Here is a 7,745-nt window from a genome sequence, read left to right as displayed (position 1 = left end):
AATATACAATATTTTTCCAATTCCAAGATGCACTTCTTTCTTCATATTAACAAGTCTGCAACCTGAGTGTGCCTTACAATCAATGTAAAAAGAAAGCATTGGCAGTATTTTTCCTTTTGTGATACTACATGAAATAATGGTGCATCTCAGATTTGAGCTATAGTATTAAACTTGTAACAGCACTTTGAAATGTTTAAGGAAACACAAACCAGTTTTATTTAGGGGAATTTAATCCTTTGAATTTGTAAATTAATGGAACATTGATTTGAAAAGCAAGCGAAAGCAATTTTTCTTAACTTTTAGAAAAACTCACAAGATTTATTAACAAAATAACAAAGTACTTTTAGAGGCTTACGAAAAACAAATGTTCTCCATTTGTACTTATAATAAATTGGACATTATTTACAAGCAAATGTGGATAGTACTTTGCATGCATGACTCCACCTTCAGATTATAAACTGAAAGGATGTCATAGAAAGGCATGTAGAATGGGGGGAAATTTCTGTTAAAAATTTAGTTAAAAAGCATGTAATTGTCTATATATGCCTGAAGCACTGCAGTAGCAAGCAATTTACCTTTCTCAGTGTGGAGCTTTGAAGTTAATCAATGGTTAACTGTGATAAGCTTTAAGCAAATTCATGAACTTTTTTTCTATAACAAAAATGTTAAGTACAAGAAGCCCATCGGCACTGGATCATTTGCCATGGTGCTTTCAGAGGTGGTGCTTTTATCCTAAGAGACCCGTCACTGTAAGCACTACTAGGACAGAAGGGAGAGTTCCCATTGTAGCTCAGCGGTTACAAACCTGATTAGTACCCATGAGGATGCGGGTTCGATCCCTGGCCTCACTCAGTGGGTTAAGGATCTGGTGTGGCTGTGGCGTAGGCCAGAAGCTGCAGATCCGATTTGACACCTAGCTTGGGAACTTCCATATGCAGCAGGTGCGGCCCTAGAAAGCCAAACAAAACAAAACAAAACAAAAAAACAACAAACAAACAAACCCAAAAACCCCCACAAAACAAAAACGAAACAAAAAAAAAGAAATTCATCTTATTAGACGAAACACTCCAATTATAATAGTGTTCCCTGCAAAAGCAATAAATGTAGAAGTGAGACCATACTGGGATTTAACCCCTCAACTTGCCGTGGTTAATATTATCTGCCGTCCAAGTGATCAAGCCTGATTCCTTCTCTGTTTCCATATCCAATCAGGAAGCAAACTCTGGTTCTTCCTTTGATATAGAATAAGCCTTTCACATGGTCTGAGACTCTGGTTCTTCTCTTCACACGGATGGCTGTGTGATGATGGCAGTGAGAAGGCGGTGAGGCTCGCACCTACCCTCCCAATTCTCACTGCCACCACAACAGTCTCGTCTTTTCTCTTTCCCGTGAAATGCCTTCTAAATATGGAAATCGAGAAGTGTGACAGGTAGGCATCTCTCTATTGATTACTGCAGGATTTAAATTAAAAGGCTAGTTTTGCCAGATTTAAATCAAAAGGCTAGTTTTGCTTTTCGAAGGTGGCAGTTCTTCAACAGATTGTTTGTATATGGAAATTCTAACTTAAGAATTCGGCGGTTCTGGCGTTCTCTTCTGGCACAGTGGGTGAAGGATCTGGTGTGGTCACTGCTGTGGCACATGTTCAATCCCTGGCCTGGGAACACCCGCATGCCACGGACATGGCCCTAAAAAAGAGAGAGAATTCTTCAGTTCTTTTTCAGTGCCTCATTCCTGGTCTCCTGGTACCAGTCCCTCCAGTGTCCATCAGATGCTCCTCCAACAGCCATCAGAGTAGACCCTGGGGCTGCCCACACAGTTCTTAGAATGACCAGCTCAGTCTGTAAAGCCAGCACCAACAACTTCCAAGGAGGCCTTCACAGCCAATCAGCTGTTTCTTCTGGCTCGGTTTCAGTCTCAATCTGTACTCTATTTAAAGGACTAAAAGTTAAAACTGAGCCAAAGAAATAGCTAGGAGGTGACAGCCGCTAAGCCCCCAAGACTTTAAATAGAGTGAGATGCCACATAAGGAGAAGTTTCCCTGGAGTGTTCCTACACGGTGAAACGGGCCTTTCATGAAAGTCACTCCCTGGGTACCACTCACGACTGTACTGGAGTCAAAGGCTTGGTCACAGTCAGTTAAGAAAAAGGTGGGGCTACAGTGCCAAGAAGCAGATTTCTGTCTTTATAAAGTAGGGGAAATACTATTTGTTACACCAGAGAATATATGTTCTACAAAACAAATGAGACGAATGTACCTAGGGTCAATTATTATTTCATCTTACCCTAAGACTTTCAGATAAATGATTCTTCACCACAGGAAATTTTAGCTCCTAAAGAGTCTTCCTGGAGTTCCTGTCGTGGCTCAGTGGTTAACGAATCTGACCAGGAACCATGAGGTTGCGGGTTTGATCCCTGGTCTCACTCAGTGGGTTAAGGATCCGGCGTTGCCGTGAGCTGTGGTATAGGTTGCAGATGCAGCTCGGATCCCGCGTTGCTGTGGCTCTGGCGTAGGCTGGTGGCTACAGCTCTGATTAGACCCCTAGCCTGGGAACCTCCATATACCAAGGGAGTGGCCCTAGAAAAGGCAAAAAAGACAAAAAAAAAAAAAAGAACTCTTCCAACAGCAGAGCCAGGTGGGCCTCTAAAATGTGAGTGAAATAAGAAGGCGGAAAATAAGGGTTTGATAGGCAAGTCTGCCCCCACCTAAAGATATTTAGATTTTAGAATATTTTAAAACATTGAACCATGCTTACAAAATAAAAATACAGCTGCAAGCGATTCTGGCACACATATGCAGGCCTGTCTTGCGGGCTCTCAGTTTAAACAAAGAGATTTTTAAAATCATCAAAGGTTTGGAGACCTTTTTTAACTACCAGGTTAAATTTTAGATAGCATGAATTGACTCTCTGCTGTGAACAATGAGATAATACATTCTTATTTCTCCTTCCTATACTTTCCCTCATTGCACTTCTCAAGGCTTAAATTACATTTTACTTTGCCAGGTTATAAACCATCACAATATATTCTGTAATAGTGATATTCCTAGTAATTCCATCTTTATTCTTTAAGGTGGATCCAGTGTTCATTTCCAGTTCTTTTACCAATTTTAAATTCTTATCTCCATTCATTTCTTTGGCTGGATTTCAACATCGAGGGGTTTTTTATTTGGTTTGTTTTTTGAGATGGGATCGTGGGTTTTATATCTCTTACACACTAGATTCTATAACTATTTTCCCTACATTTTCATGTCTGAGAAAAACCTACTTGTTGACTTTATAACCAAGCAATTATTTGGCTGGGTCACGTTTTCTTTTCCTCAGAAGTTGGAAATACCGTTCCACTGCATCCTGCTCTTGGGTATTGCTGAGAAGTCTAAGGCAAGCCTCATTTTCCTTGGAAGTGACTTAATTTTTCTTCCTGAACAGCTAAAACTTTCTTATCTTGGAGTTCCCATCGTGGCGCAGCGGAAATGAATCCAACCAGGAAACACGAGGTTTCGGGTTCAATCCCTGGCCTCGCTCAGTGGGTTAAGAAGCCGGCGTTGCCATGAGCTGTGGTGTAGGTCGCAGACATGGCTCGGATCTGGCGTTGCTGTGGCTGTGGTGTAGGCTGGCAGCTGTAGCTCCTATTAGACCCCTAGCCTGGGAACCTCCATATGCTGCGGGTGAAGCCCTAAAAAAAAAAGCCAAAAAAAAAATTTCTTTTTTTATCTTGAATGTCAATAACTTAACCAAAATATGTCTTGATGTTTTATGGTGCTGTGCCAATTTTTTGTAGCATTACAATGTGCCCTTCCACCTAAGGATTCAGTTTGTGAATTTCAGAGGAAGTTTATTTTATTATGTGTCTACGTGGGACCTGTGACCTTTCTAATCATCTTTTGCTCTGGTCTACTTGGACCCAGGCTGGGGAAGTAGCCCTGGGCTTCCTGGCACATCACTAGCTCTCAGGTTGCTCCCACCCCACCACCCCCCAACCCAGCCAAGGCTCACAGACCCCAGTCCAGCACAGGCCTGGACACCAAAGAGTACTACTTTCTTCCAGAGCAGCTCTGGTTAAGGTGGATGCTAGGGACGCCTGATGACAGTCTTCCCTGTGCACAAAGTCAAGGCACTTTCTAAGGTTCAAAGGAGAAGCTCCAGCTAATGAAACCCACCACACCATACTCTTAACTGAACCTTGGCTACTCAAAGCATTTGGCTTTCTTAGAAACACTGATTCTACCATAACATTCCAGAACAAAGGGCAAGCCAGAAATTTCCATATAGAAAAGTTCTTCATTGTTTTCATACAAAGTATGTTATTCTAAATAAATTCAAAGGCCAAATCTTTGAAAGTCAAAGAGACTTGCAAGTTAGGAGGAGAGCTTCCACTGATGAAACCCATAAGACATGGAAAACAACAAATCAAACTTCATCTTCTAGGCTCAGTTTTTTTATATATTTTCAACGTTTTGCTTGTGATGTATAATTTTGCTTTTCTTTTTTCTTTTGCAATTGAATTCACAGTCAACCAGCTTAGTCCAGTGAATGCATTTGAGACTGAAGCGTCACAATTTTTGCCATGGCATACCTGTCTTCTCATGTTCCCTTAAGAAGTAAAATGCTGAATTTTAGCTTATAAAACTTGTACCTAAGCGTGGCCACATGACTAAGTTCTGGCCAACACTATGTAAGCAGAAATGACATGCAATTTCGGGTTGTGCCCCTTAAATAGAAGATGTGTCTTTTTATCCTACTCCTTCTCCTCCCATCTTAGTGCCTGGAAGTTAGACATGGTGATAGGCCACCTGGGACGAAACAAATGACACTAATATTTTAGGGCCACTGCTAAAACTGCAGGATGAAAGGAGCCAATTCCTTCCATAATCCCCTCCAATTGTGTGAGAAATTAATCAGACTGTTAAATTCTATATTGTTCTATATTGTTTAAACTCCTGGTAAGTCTTCTTTAAAGCAGTTTACTCTGTGTCCTAATTGAAACACTTTACAATTTCAGTTGTATTACATTTAGAATTTATGCTTTTGGAGTTCCTGTCATGGCTCAGCAGAAATGAATCTGACTAGCATCCATGAGGATGCAGGCTTGATCCCTGGCCTTGCTCAGTGGGTTAAGGACCCAGTGTTTCCATGAGTTGAGGTATAGGTTGCAGATGCAGCTTGGATCCCATGTTGCTGTGGCTGTGGTATAGGCTGGTGGCCACAGCTCCAATTGGACCCCTAGCCTGGGAAACTCCACTTGCCGCAGATATGGCCCTCAAAAGACAAAAAAAAAAAAAAAAAGAATTATGCTTTTGATAACTAATTGCTATTTCATTTTCTCTATCTGTTGCAGAATATTTAAATCAAGGAACAACAAAATACTCAACAAACTATACACATTTCTCCGTACAAAGAGGGATGGAGGCTCTGCTAAAGTTGGTAGATATTAACATCATGCAACAGATATTTCAAAATGGTCATTTTCTCAGCTAACTATAAAAATCCAAATTCAGTAAGCAGACCCTATTCTCACGGTTATGCACAGTGTTTTCTATTCATAAAGAACATGAACAGTCTGTCAGGAAAAGGTAGCCTGAATATTGAACTTCTCATCCTTTTGGAGCAACTAGGGTACAAGCCAGAAGAAACCATTCCAATCATTCAAGATAAATGATTTCCTGTTGCTAAATCCTCTTAGCAGATATAAACAAATTACTCTAAATCTATATTTAACAACCGTTTAAGTTTAGGTTTGAAAGTTGGCTAAGAATAGTCTCCTCCTAACTTGCAAGTCTATTGTTCAGAAGAGATAGTGGACATGGTTCAAAAAGTTTCTGATATAAGCTGAGACTATTGTAACTACAAACAATTTCAGAAAGATTACTATTAGATGCAAATTTGCACTCATAAACAACTCGGCTGGAGAACTAAGTAAGAAAGTTTCAAGAATTATAAAGACAAGGAAACAGGAAAAGAAATAATTTTAAAATAAAGAGCACTAGCGCTCGAAGTTTTATTTCACAGTGATACCCAATATGACCATAATTTCTGTTTCTACTCTGGCTATGGCAAATAAAAGACAGTAAAGACAGAAGCGAGTTCCCGTCGTGACGCAGTGGTTAATGAATCCCACTAGGAACCATGAGGTTGCAGGTTCGGTCCCCGCCCTTGCTCAGTGGGTTAAGGATCCAGCGTTGCCGTGAGCTGTGGTGTAGGTTGCAGATGCGGCTCAGATCCCGCGTTGCTGTGGCTCTGGCGTAGGCCAGCAGCTACAGCTCCGATTCAACCCCTAGCCTGGGAACCTCTATATGCCGCAGGAGCGGCCCAAAGAAATAGCAAAAAGACAAAAAAAAAAAAAAAAGACAAAAGCAGTATCATTAGAAGAGAAGAAGAAATGTGTGTTTCTAGTCTATCTAATTCTCCATGGGCTACCAAAATTGGGTGAGCAAGGTAAGTCGGTAGCCCTAAATTTTGATGGATGAGCAGGCAATCACCTGGCCTTCAGAGATGCCTCAGGGAGCATCTGGGAGAAGCTAGAGGACTTTCAGTTTTACAAACTATGAATAAGTCTTAAGAGGTATCGAATCTTCAAATGAGGATTTGTGGGAATAAGTCAATGTCTCTCAACCTCTCCGTTTTCACTAATGAAGAGTGATCACCCTGTGGCTCAAAAACAGAACATCAGTCATCCATGATTCTTCCCTCCCACCTTCTTATTATCACTGTCACTTTCACTTCATTTCCACCAGTACTGGGTTTAGGCACTTGGTACCTCAGATCTCAGACATGGACCATTCCACCCCACTCTCCAGTCACGTTTGTTAATTGATTAGTTGAACAAATATTTATATTAAGAGGCCCTCAGCAAACTCTGAGCAACAGAGTACACAAGTCAGATACCCTTCCAGATACCCTGGCCCCAACCCCACTCCACACATACCGATGAAAGGCCGTGTGAAGACAGAGCAAAAAGGCAGCTGTCGGAGTTCCCGTCGTGGCGCAGTGGTTGATGAATCCAACTAGGAAGCATGGGGTTGCGGGTTCGATCCCTGACCTTGCTCAGTAGGTTGAGGATCTGGCGTTGCTGTGAGCTGTGGTGTAGGTTGCAGACTCAGCTGGGATCCCCCATTGCTGTGGCTCTGGCCTAGGCTGGTGGCTACAGCTCCGATTTGACCCCTAGCCTGGGAACCTCCATATGCTGAGGGAGCGGCCCTAGAAAAGGCAAAATGACAATTAAAAAAAAAAAAAAAAAGGCAGCTGTCTACAAGCCAAGGACAGAGGCTTCAGGAGAAACCGACCCTGTTGGCACCTTGATCTTAGACTTTCAGTCATGAGAAAATAATTTCTGCTGGGTAATCTACCCAGTCTGTGGTCTTCTGTTAAGTAGGAGTCCAAAGCTGATGACGACATCCTGCTACCCTTCTTCTCTCACCAAACAGGCACTATTCTCCAATATTAGCCCTCAGCTCCAGGAAAGTAAAATTCTCCAAAACCACATATCTTTTCTATTTTAAACCTTTGCCCATGTTATTTCCTCTCATCACTATCCCTGACTGTTTCAGTAAAGAACGCCATTATTTCTTTCTTTCTTTTTTTTTTTTTTTTAAATCTTTTTAGGGCTGAGGCATTTGGAAGTTTCCAGGCTGGGGTGGAATTGGAGCTGCAGCTGCCAGCCTATGCCACAACCACAGCAACACTGGATCCTTAACACACTGAGTGAGGCCAGGGATGGAACCCACATCCTTATGGATACTAGTTGGGTTT

This window comes from Phacochoerus africanus, chromosome 6 (assembly GCF_016906955.1).
Source record: "Phacochoerus africanus isolate WHEZ1 chromosome 6, ROS_Pafr_v1, whole genome shotgun sequence".
Lineage (NCBI taxonomy): Eukaryota > Metazoa > Chordata > Mammalia > Artiodactyla > Suidae > Phacochoerus > Phacochoerus africanus.
Note: the sequence above shows the minus strand (reverse complement) of the source record.